Consider the following 13220-nt stretch of genomic DNA (forward strand, 5'->3'; position numbering starts at 1 on the left):
TTGTTCACAGGACGGCCGCTGTGTTTTCTCACTTTTCAAACTGACAGGATATATATATTCTCCTAACTTCCCATCGAACAGCTTCCTCTGCAGAGTCATATATCAATGCACCCCTTGCTGGATCCGTATTGTACTGAAGGGATGGGATCTTGTTTTTTAGGAGATACGCGGAAAGTGTGTCTTGATGTGAAAAAGTTGTTTTAGTGTGTCTAAGGGTATAGATCTTTATATCACTAGGGGGGTCACCGGCAGGAGGAAGGAGGTCCCGATTCCTCAATATAGATCTTTATATCACTAGAGGGGTCACCAGCAGGAGGAAGGAGGTCCTGATTCCTCTATATAGATCTTTATATCACTAGAGGGATCACCGACAGGGGGAAAGGAGGTCCCGATTCCTCTATATAGATCTTTATATCACTAGAGGGGTCACCATCAGGAGGAAGGAGGTCCCGATTCCTCTATATAGATCTTTATATCACTAGAGGGGTCACCAGCAGGAGGTCCTGATTCCTCTATATAGATCGTTCTATCACTAGAGGGGTCACCAGCAGGAGGAAGGAGGTCCTGATTCCTCTATATAGATCTTTATATCACTAGGGGGGTCACCATCAGGAGGAAGGAGGTCCGGATTCCTCTATATAGATCTTTATATCACTAGAGGGGTCACCATCAGGAGGAAGGAGGTCCGGATTCCTCTATATAGATCTTTATATCACTAGAGGGGTCACCGGCAGGAGGAAGGAGGTGCTGATTCCCCTATATAGATCTTTATATCACTAGAGGGGTCACCGGCAGGAGGAAGGAGGTCCCGATTCCTCTATATAGATCTTTATATCACTAGGGGGGTCACCGGCAGGAGGAAGGAGGTCCCGATTCCCCTATATAGATCTTTATATCAATAGAGGGGTCACCAGCAGGAGAAAGGAGGTCCTGATTCCTCTATATAGATCTTTATATCACTAGAGGGGTCACAATCAGGAGGAAGGAGGTCCCGATTCCTCTATATATCACTAGAGGGGTCACTGGCAGGAGGAAGGAGGTCCTGATTCCTCTATATAGATCTTTTTATCACTAGAGGGGTCACCTGCAGGAGGAAGGAGGTCCTGATTCCTCTATATTATTATTATTATACAGTATTTATAAAGCGCCAATAGTTCGCTCAGCACTGTACATTACAAAGAGGGACAGAACATGTGACAGAACAATACCAATACAATGCAAAACATGAGGGGATTATATAGATCTTTATATCACTAGAGGGAACACCGGCAGGAGGAAGGAGGTCCGGATTCCTCTATATAGATCTTTATATCACTAGAGGGGTCACCGGCAGGAGGAAGGAGGTCCTGATTCCTCTATATAGATCTTTATATCACTAGAGGGGTCACCAGCAGGGGGAAGGAGGTCCCGATTCCTCTATATAGATCTTTATATCACTACAGGGGTCACCTGCAGGAGGAAGGAGGTCCCGATTCCTCTATATCAGTGGTTCTCAACCTTTCTAATGCCGCGACCCCTTAATACAGTTCCTCATGTTGTGGTGACCCCCAACCATAAAATTATTTTCGTTGCTACTTCATAACTGTAATTTTGCAGTGGGAGGAATAGTGCCTCATCATTGGTGTCAGTGGGAGGAATAGTGCCCCATCATTGGTATCAGTGGGAGGAATAGTGCCACGTCATTGGTGTCAGTGGGAGGAATAGTGTCCCATCACTGATGTCAATGGGAGGAATAGTGCCCCATCATTGGTGTCAGTGGTAGGAATAGTGCCCCCATCATTGGTGTCAGTGGTAGGAATAGTGCCCCATCATTGGTGCCAGTGGTAGGAATAGTGCCCCATCATAGGTGTCAGTGGGGGGAATAGTGCCCCATCATTGGTGTCAGTGGGAGGAATAGTGCCCCATCATTGGTGTCAGTGGGAGGAATAGTGCCCCATCATTGGTGTCAGTGGGAGGAATAGTGCCCCATCGTTGGTGTCAGTGGGGGGAGGAATAGTGCCCCATCGTTGGTGTCAATGGGAGGAATAGTGCCCCATCATAGGTGTCAGTGGGGGGAATAGTGCCCCATCATTGGTGTCAGTGGGGGGAATAGTGCCCCATCATTGGTGTCAGTGGGGGGAATAGTGCCCCATCATTGGTGTCAGTGGGGGGAATAGTGCCCCATCATTGGTGTCAGTGGGGGGAATAGTGCCCCATCATTGGTGTCAGTGGGGGGAATAGTGCCCCATCATTGGTGTCAGTGGGAGGAATAGTGCCCCATCACTGGTGTCAGTGGGAGGAATAGTGCCCCATCACTGGTGTCAGTGGGAGGAATAGTGTCCCATCACTGGTGTCAGTGGGAGGAAAAGTGCCCCATCACTGGTGTCAGTGGGAGGAATAGTGCCCCATCACTGGTGTCAGTGGGAGGAATAGTGCCCCATCATTGGTGTCAGTGGGGGGAATACGGCCCCATTATTGGTGTCAGCGGGAGGAATAGTGCCCCATCATTGGTGTCAGTGGGAGGAATAGTGCCCCATCATTGGTGTCCGTGGGAGGAATAGTGCCCCATCATTGGTATCAGTGGGAGGAATAGTGCCCCATCGTTGGTATCAGTGGGAGGAATAGTGCCCCATCGTTGGCATCAGGGGGATCAATAGTGCCCCAACATTGGTGTCAGTGGGAGGAATAGTGCCCCATCGTTGGTATCAGAGGGAAGTATAGTGCCCCATCGTTGGTGTCAGTGGGAGGAATAGTGCCCCATCGTTGGTGTCAGTGGGAGGAATAGTGCCCCATCGTTGGTGTCAGTGGGAGGAATAGTGCCCCATCGTTGGTGTCAGTGGGAGGAATAGTGCCCCATCCTTGGAGTCAGTGGGAGGAATACTGCCCCATCATTGGTATCAGTGGGAGGAATAGTGCCCCCATCATTGGTGTCAGTGGGAGCAATAGTGCCCCATCGTTGGCATCAGGGGGAGCAATAGTGCCCCATCGTTGGCATCAGGGGGAGCAATAGTGCCCCAACATTGGCGTCAGTGGGAGGAATAGTGCCCCATCGTTGGTGTCAGTGGGAGGAATAGTGCCCCATCGTTGGTGTCAGTGGGAGGAATAGTGCCCCATCGTTGGTGTCAGTGGGAGGAATAGTGCCCCATCGTTGGTGTCAGTGGGGGGAGGAATAGTGCCCCATCGTTGGTAATAGTGACACCAATGATTGGGCACTATTCCTCCCACTGACACCAATGATACTTACCTTGCTGACCCCTGCTCCAGCCTGGGCTCGCTCGCTCCCTCCCTCTCCCATGGTACAAACACTTACCGGTCAGATGGCTTCCTTCTCCGGCCGCTTTCCTCCTCTTCACTCGCTCGTGCTTCGCGGTGCCGCTCGGCTCCTCCTTTCCAAGCTCCACCTCCTCGCCTGTGATTGGCCGCCTGTGTGCCTCTCTTGAGCTACAGTTCCGGCGGCCAATCACCGACGAAGGATTGATCCCGGGGGTGTGTCCAGATGACAGGGACAGCATGTCATCCCGCCCACACCTGCAGACGGATCAAGGAGCGGTGTCTCGGTTCCTAAGGCCATCGGAAATATGTGTTTTCCGATGGTCTTAGGCGACCCCTGGGAAAGTGTCGTTCGACCCCCAAAGGGGTCGCGACCCCCAGGTTGAGAACCGCTGCTCTATATAGATCTTTATATCACTAGAGGGGTCAACAGCAGGAGGAAGGAGGTCCTATGTTTGAGCATCCGTATTCCTGGCAGAAATTTCTTGCCTTTTATTTTGCACTCATATTGCATGTACATGCGTAAAATAAATTCTAGATTCCAGAATGCAATTCTCATCTCTTCAAATTAACATTGTATGTGCATATTTGCACACATGTAAAATATTTTTTTTACTGATCTACACATATTTACACATTGTAAACAAACAATTATCTGCATTTAGATCAGTAAAAAAAAGAAAAGCCTGTATGCCTAAAAACTCGGTATTTTTAGGCAGTAGTGGTGCAAGAGACCTTAAAGTGTATGTAAAGCAATTTTGGGGTGCATTGCTAGAGGAATCCCCAGCAGGAGGAAGGAGGTCCAGATTCCTCTATATAGATCTTTTATCCCTAGAGGGATCAGCAGCAGGAGGAAGGGGGTCCCGATCCCTCTATATAGATCTGTATATCACTAGAGGGGTCACCGGCAGGAGGAAGGAGGTCCTGATTCCTCTATATCAGTGGTTCTCAACCTTTCTAATGCCGCGACCCCTTAATACAGTTCCTCATGTTGTGGTGACCCCCAACCATAAAATTATTTTCGTTGCTACTTCATAACTGTAATTTTGCAGTGGGAGGAATAGTGCCTCATCATTGGTATCAGTGGGAGGAATAGTGCCCCATCATTGGTATCAGTGGGAGGAATAGTGCCACGTCATTGGTGTCAGTGGGAGGAATAGTGTCCCATCACTGATGTCAATGGGAGGAATAGTGCCCCATCATTGGTGTCAGTGGTAGGAATAGTGCCCCCATCATTGGTGTCAGTGGTAGGAATAGTGCCCCATCATTGGTGCCAGTGGTAGGAATAGTGCCCCATCATAGGTGTCAGTGGGGGGAATAGTGCCCCATCATTGGTGTCAGTGGGAGGAATAGTGCCCCATCATTGGTGTCAGTGGGAGGAATAGTGCCCCATCATTGGTGTCAGTGGGAGGAATAGTGCCCCATCGTTGGTGTCAGTGGGGGGAGGAATAGTGCCCCATCGTTGGTGTCAATGGGAGGAATAGTGCCCCATCATAGGTGTCAGTGGGGGGAATAGTGCCCCATCATTGGTGTCAGTGGGGGGAATAGTGCCCCATCATTGGTGTCAGTGGGGGGAATAGTGCCCCATCATTGGTGTCAGTGGGGGGAATAGTGCCCCATCATTGGTGTCAGTGGGGGGAATAGTGCCCCATCATTGGTGTCAGTGGGGGGAATAGTGCCCCATCATTGGTGTCAGTGGGAGGAATAGTGCCCCATCACTGGTGTCAGTGGGAGGAATAGTGCCCCATCACTGGTGTCAGTGGGAGGAATAGTGTCCCATCACTGGTGTCAGTGGGAGGAAAAGTGCCCCATCACTGGTGTCAGTGGGAGGAATAGTGCCCCATCACTGGTGTCAGTGGGAGGAATAGTGCCCCATCATTGGTGTCAGTGGGGGGAATACGGCCCCATTATTGGTGTCAGCGGGAGGAATAGTGCCCCATCATTGGTGTCAGTGGGAGGAATAGTGCCCCATCATTGGTGTCCGTGGGAGGAATAGTGCCCCATCATTGGTATCAGTGGGAGGAATAGTGCCCCATCGTTGGTATCAGTGGGAGGAATAGTGCCCCATCGTTGGCATCAGGGGGATCAATAGTGCCCCAACATTGGTGTCAGTGGGAGGAATAGTGCCCCATCGTTGGTATCAGAGGGAAGTATAGTGCCCCATCGTTGGTGTCAGTGGGAGGAATAGTGCCCCATCGTTGGTGTCAGTGGGAGGAATAGTGCCCCATCGTTGGTGTCAGTGGGAGGAATAGTGCCCCATCGTTGGTGTCAGTGGGAGGAATAGTGCCCCATCCTTGGAGTCAGTGGGAGGAATACTGCCCCATCATTGGTATCAGTGGGAGGAATAGTGCCCCCATCATTGGTGTCAGTGGGAGCAATAGTGCCCCATCGTTGGCATCAGGGGGAGCAATAGTGCCCCATCGTTGGCATCAGGGGGAGCAATAGTGCCCCAACATTGGCGTCAGTGGGAGGAATAGTGCCCCATCGTTGGTGTCAGTGGGAGGAATAGTGCCCCATCGTTGGTGTCAGTGGGAGGAATAGTGCCCCATCGTTGGTGTCAGTGGGAGGAATAGTGCCCCATCGTTGGTGTCAGTGGGGGGAGGAATAGTGCCCCATCGTTGGTAATAGTGACACCAATGATTGGGCACTATTCCTCCCACTGACACCAATGATACTTACCTTGCTGACCCCTGCTCCAGCCTGGGCTCGCTCGCTCCCTCCCTCTCCCATGGTACAAACACTTACCGGTCAGATGGCTTCCTTCTCCGGCCGCTTTCCTCCTCTTCACTCGCTCGTGCTTCGCGGTGCCGCTCGGCTCCTCCTTTCCAAGCTCCACCTCCTCGCCTGTGATTGGCCGCCTGTGTGCCTCTCTTGAGCTACAGTTCCGGCGGCCAATCACCGACGAAGGATTGATCCCGGGGGTGTGTCCAGATGACAGGGACAGCATGTCATCCCGCCCACACCTGCAGACGGATCAAGGAGCGGTGTCTCGGTTCCTAAGGCCATCGGAAATATGTGTTTTCCGATGGTCTTAGGCGACCCCTGGGAAAGTGTCGTTCGACCCCCAAAGGGGTCGCGACCCCCAGGTTGAGAACCGCTGCTCTATATAGATCTTTATATCATTAGAGGGGTCACCGGCAGGAGGAAGGAGGTCCTGATTCCTCTATATAGATCTTTATATCACTAGAGGGGTCACCGGCAGGAGGAAGGAGGTCCCGATTCCTCTATATCAGCGGTTCTCAACCTGTGGGTCGCGACCCCTTTGGGGGTCGAACAACCCTTTCACAGGGGTCTCCTAAGACCATCGGAAAACACATATTTCCGATGGTCTTAGGAACCGAGACACCGCTCCTCTATCAGTCTCCAGGTGGGTCCGCCCACATGCAGATACGTCCACATTTCCCTGGACGCGATGTGTGCGCGGGATGACATGCCGCCCCTGTCATCTGGCCACATCCCCGAGATCACTCAATAGCTCCGCCTCCTCGCCAGTGATTGGACGCCGGAACTGTAGCTCAGGAGAGGCACACAGGCGGCCAATCACCGGCGAGGAGGAGGAGCCGAGCAGCAGCGCGAAGATCAAAGAAGATCGAGCGAGGGAGCTGCCGGAGAAGGAAGACAGCTGACAGGTAAGTGTCTGTAGCGTGCAGATGGTGCTGCTGCAGCCAGGCATGCTGGCTGTAGATGGGAGAGGGAGGGAGGGAGGGAGGGAGCGAGCCCAGGCTGGAGCAGGAGTCAGCAAGGTAAGTATCATTGGTGTCAGTAGGAGGAATAGTGCCCCATCATTGGTGTCACTAATACCAATGATGGGGCACTATTCCTCCCACTGACACTAATGATGGGGCACTATTCCCCCACTGATACCAATGATGGGGAACTATTCCTCCCCCCACTGACACCAACGATGGGGCACTATTCCTCCCCCCACTGACACCAATGATAGGCCACTACCCCCCCCCCACTGACACCAATGATAGGGCACAATTCCTCCCCCCCACTGACACCAATGATGGGGCATTATTCCTCCCACACTGACACCAATGATGGGGCACTATTCCTCCCACTGACACCAACAATGGGATACTATTCCTCCCACTGACATCAGTGATGTGGCACTACTTCTCTCACTGACACCAATGATGTGGCACTACTCCTCCCACTGCAAAATTACAGTTATGAAGTAGCAACGAAAATAATTTTATGGTTGGGGGTCACCACAACATGAGGAACTGTATTAACCTTCCTCTTGTGTTAGGGTCGTCACCGACCCGTTTTTAGGTTTTAAATGCATAAAATAACCATATAAATTTGTTTATTGCAACAAGGCTTCATGACTTTGTCAGGAACCTCTATTTCAACGAAATTGAAAAAAAAAATTGTTTTCACTAAATTATAAAATGCTCAAGTTGAAATTATGACCTTTGTGTTGTTAGGGTCGGTTTTGACCCAGTTATAAAAATAGGATTATAAAGCAATAATTAGAGCCAAAACTGAAATCATAAGTTCACTGTCAACCAGCACACTGACAGCCAGCTCCTCTCCCAATCGTGAGCTTTCAGGGATTCTCATTTTGCCTTGTTTTCCAGTATACCTGCACAAAAACAAAACAAAGACGAGCATGTCCAGACATGGGAGGCCAATTCAGTATAGAATTGGTGACTTGCAGAGTGCACATCTCCAATTTGTAGCATGAAAAATGAGAAGAAGATTTTCATAGAGCCAAGTTCTGGATAATATTTTTGGTGAAAATGAGGGAGAGGACACAGAAGGGCATAGTGATTTGGATGAGCAGGTTTCTGAGGAGGAAGACATTGTGGAGTATCATCCAGAAGACACAGACACATGCGATGAGTCTGATGAGGAGGCCACCGGTGCTGAAGCTGCTCCCGCTGAAATATTCCAGTCCAAAAATGGTAAGATCTGTTGGAGCTCAGCACCTCCTGATGTACATGGCAGGGCAGTTGCTGCAAATGTCATCAAAATGACCCCTGGAATCACAAGGTTTGCTGTGATGAGAGTCAGTGACATCAAGACATGTTTTGAGCTATTTATGCCATTGTCACTAAAAAGAGTCATCAATGCTATGACAAACCTTGAAGGAAAAAAAGTCCATGGCACCATGTGGAAAGACATTGATGAGGAATACCTGGATGCCTGTATTGGTGTTCTTCTTCTTGCTGGAGTGTACAGATCCTGCAATGAGGCCACTGATAGTCTGTGGGACGCATCGACAGTCAGAAATATTTTCCGGGCAACAATGTCACTTCAGACCTTTCAAATGATATCAAGAGTCCTCAGATTTGACAGAGATACCAGAGCAAGATCTGACAAGCTGGGAGAGATGGGTGCAGCTCCTTCCACTGATGTTCAACCCTGGGCCAGAGGTGACAGTGGATGAACGTCTTGTCCCTTTCCGAGGAAAATGCCCCTTCCAGCAATGCATACCCAGTAAGCCAGGGAAGTACGGCATAAAAATCTATATTTTGTTATATTTATGTTATATATATATATATATTTGTTCTGTTTTTCATTTTGTGTTTGTACTAAAGTTCCATTGCTGAAAAAAAGAGACTTTTTTGCCTTTTTGAAGTAATTATATATATGGGTCGAAATTGACCCGTAACACCATAGATGATACTATAGTTAATAATATTAAAATGAAAAAATAAACAAAACAAATTTATTTCAGAGATGTGTTCTAAATCCACTCAGTAATAGTCAGGTGACATAACAACCTTTTATTTATTTATATGATTCTCTTGAGGTTCATTTTACATTGTTTTTTAATTGAAATCGAGGGGTATACTGACAAAAAAAAGGCCCAGGGGCCCACACCAAAAATATTAAAACCAATATTTTCATGGATAAGGAAGCCTAACAAGGTAACCAAGAGATGAGAAACAAATTGGATGATAGATAATTGTTTTTAGTGTATTTTACAGCTGATTTAAGACACAGGTCAAAACCGACCCGTTAACATAAGAGATGGTAACAGGAAACTAACACAAGAGGAAGGTTAAAGGGTCGCGGCATTAGGAAGGTTGAGAACCACTGCTCTATATAGATCTTTATATCACTAGAGGGGTCACCGGCAGGAGGAAGGAGGTCCTGATTCCTCTATATAGATCTTTATATCACTAGAGGGATCACCGTCAGGAGGAAGGAGGTCCCGATTCCTCTATATAGATCTTTATATCACTAGAGGGGTCACCGGCAGGAGGATGGAGGTCCCGATTTCTCTATATAAATATATATATCACTAGAGGGGTCACCAGCAGGAGGAAGGAGGTCCCGATTTTTCTATATAGATCTTTATATCACTAGAGGGGTCACCGGCAGGAGGAAGGAGGTCCTGATTCCTCTATATAGATCTTTATATCACTAGAGGGGTCACCGGCAGGAGGAAGGAGGTCCTGATTCCTCCATATAGATCTTTATATCACTAGAGGGATCACCGGCAGGAGGAAGGAGGTCCTGATTCCTCTATATAGATCTTGATATCACTAGAGGGGTCACCGGCAGGAGGAAGGAGGTCCTGATTCCTCTATATATATCTTTATATTACTAGAGGGGTCACCAGCAGGAGGAAGGAGGTCCTGATTCCTCTATATAGATCTTTATATCACTAGAGGGATCACCAGCAGGAGGAAGGAGGTCCTAATTCCTCTATATAGATCTTTATATCACTAGAGGGATCACCGGCAGGGGGAAAGGAGGTCCTGATTCCTCTATATAGATAACTAGAGGGGTCACCGGCAGGAGGAAGGAGGTCCTGATTCCTCTATATAGATCTTTATATCACTAGAGGGATCACCAGCAGGAGGAAGGAGGTCCTAATTCCTCTATATAGATCTTTATATCACTAGAGGGATCACCGACAGGGGGAAAGGAGGTCCTGATTCCTCTATATAGATAACTAGAGGGGTCACCGGCAGGAGGAAGGAGGTCCTGATTCCTCTATATAGATCTTTATATCACTAGAGGGGTCACCGGCAGGAGGAAGGAGGTCCTGATTCCTCTATATCAGCTCAATGTTTCTCAACATTTTTAAGACAGAGTAACCCCGGAAGTAGTTTTCATGTCACAGGGAACCCCTGCTAAATTATTGTGCTATATGCTGGGTGCCCAGTGTGCTCCTGTACCTTTAAGGAGGGGTGGGCTCCCTCAGGTTCATCTGCCCTCAGTATATCCATTAAATACATGTGCCTCTACTATGGGGGCTCCCAAAGTTTACAGAGTTAGGAACTACAGAATATTGGGGTGCCGTGACGAGGCTCTGCAGCTTACGTATGTATTTACAAATGTGTGCAAACCAAACCCCTGTTTTTAACGCATACTGTTAGACAGGTTAATTCAATTTGTTTGCAGGCTGATTGGTAAGCTGAGCTGGGAATGTTTCTCTTTTATTGTGTGACATGCGTCGCCCTTCCATGTGCTCCTTGCTTGAAGGCCAGTTATAGATCGGGGCAGTGGCCATTTTTTGTACTGCTAAATTATTACATCTCTAGCTCATGGCACAATTGTGTGGTCAGTAAGTTGTAAATATAGTAATACATACAAGAATAGGGAATGTAGTGTATCTATCATATCTGACACAAAGTAGATACTTTTTTTAAACTCTCTTGTTCTATAAGAAAAAAGTCTTTCAGAAACCATCATGAATCAGGCCCCTTTCACACGAGCGGACCAATGGGGTCCATATGTCTTTTTTTTCAGGCAGACCCGATCAGTCCATCCCTAGACTTCTATGGACCAACGGGTGTCAGCGGACAATAGCCTGCTTACACCCGCCAGCATCCAATCTGATCTTGTACACCAAAAACAGACGGATGGGGATCGTCAAGTGGATTGGATGACAATCAGGTGGAAACAGAGAGGGGGTCCTTTTCCATCCGATCCTCCCATTGAAATCAGCGGGCAGTGTCTGTGTCCGTTCTGCAGCTGATGGATCTGCCTCATGTGAAAGGGGCCTTATAATAAATAATAATCATGGTCAGAAAAGAAACAGTAACGGTGAACATTGTAGTGTCCAAACATTGGTGACGAGTGGAAACGTGCCTTTCATATGTCAGTAGTTATTATTATTATACAGGATTTATATAGCGCCAAAAGTTTGCGCAGCGTTTTACAAAATGAAGGCAGACATTACAATACAATTTGGTACAAGAGGAAACAGAGGGCCCAGCCCATGGAGCTTACAATCTAGGAGGAAGGGTTGAGTGATACAAAAGGTAATAGCTGGGGGGGGATGAGCTGATGGAGGAAATAAATGGCGGTTTACTAGGTAGAAGCAGGATAGACTTCTTTAAAGAGAGAGGTTTTCAGGAATCGTCTAAAGGTAGATAGATTAGGAGACAGCCGGACAGATTGGGGTAGGGAGTTGCATAGGATGGGAGAAGTCCTGGAGGCGAGCATGGGAGGAGGTAACACGGGAACTAGAGAGCAGAAGGTCTTGGGAGGATCGAAGAGAGTGGTTTGGATGATATTTTGATATCAGGTTGGTGATGTACCTGGGAGCAGAGTAGTAGATGGCTTTCTAAGTTGTTGTTAGTATTTTGAATTTTATTCGTTGGGCGAGAGGAAGCCAGTGGAGGGATTGGCAGAGAGTGGTACTAGACACTGAATGGTTGGTAAGGTGGTTGAGCCTGGTAGCAGCATTCATGGTGGACTGGAGGGGGATAGCCTATGTAAAGGTATGCCTAGTTAGAGTTGTGGTCCCATACTTTGGTGGCCAATGAGAAAAGGGCCCACTGGGAGGAGGACACCCCTACATTGCTGATCAGTAGGAAAACTGTCCCCACTTACACACAGCTAAAAAAGAATACTGATATCACTGGTTACTGGGAGTTAGAAACTCTTCAGTGTTCAAGAAACCCCTAGTAACTTCTGGGGGATCCTCAGGGTTCCACAGAACTCCGCTTGAGAAACCCAACTCTATATGGATCTTTAAGTGATGGTAATCCTAAAAGTTTTTGTTCCAGTAACAAACACATTATACTTACCTGCTCTGTGTAATGGTTTTACACAGAACAACCCCGATCCTCCTCTTCTCAGGTCCCCAATAGGCGCTCTTGGCTCCTTCTGCAGAGTAGAAAGCCATAAAATACCCTAGCAATGTGTATCCCCATACTGAAAAAGCACGGCCTCGTTGACACAGGCATACTGATCTGTACTGAAGAAATGGCAAACCCAGATACTCCTGTGCTTAGGGATGGACTTAGTATAGTTAGGACCACACGGGCAGACTGACCATTTGGAAACTCGGGCACTGCCCGAGGGCCCGGGGTCAGTAGGGGGCCCCATGAGATGCCCCTGGTACCTTTTTCATAGGCTTTTTTGAGTTTGGGCAAGGACACAGGGGTCCCATGATCCCCTATTGCCCGGGGGGCCCCATGAGTTGTCAGTCCGCCCCTGGGACCACATCACGAAATTCTTGGGATATACAAGCCTTGCTGCCTTCAAAGGACCGGAGAAGTCCAAATATACTGAATAGAGAAAAACAAACAGAGGGCGCACCGGCCTAGTGCATTACCTTAAAAAATATGTTTATTAAATGTTAAAAGTAGGTATTGTACTCACAAAATGTCAATACAGTCAAAGGCACATCTTGAAGGAACAGCTCTGTCCAATCCGCACTACGTATCTGTCCGTAATAGGAACTCTGGATCTCCAACAGGCTGATGCGTTTCGAGGACTTGCCTCTTCCTCAGAGCCATACGCCCATGCAAAGGGGCCATCTTTACCCAAGAAGGATGGACAGGTGTTCCTTGCTGACCTGTGCAGGCTGGTGGCTGAATGCACGGAGCTGTATGGATCACCATACCCATCCAGGGGTGTATATCTGTGTGGGTCCGATGCACAGATCAGGATATAGACTTGCTTCATCAGACCTCCTCCACGCTGAGTGTCCAGACCGATAGCTCTGCGTTGTATGTGAGGATGGTGAGGTCCTCACCTCAACCCAGAACATC

Source organism: Staurois parvus, unplaced genomic scaffold (assembly GCF_062004578.1).
Source record: "Staurois parvus isolate SC_StPar_1 unplaced genomic scaffold, SC_StPar_1.0 ptg000485l, whole genome shotgun sequence".
NCBI lineage: Eukaryota > Metazoa > Chordata > Amphibia > Anura > Ranidae > Staurois > Staurois parvus.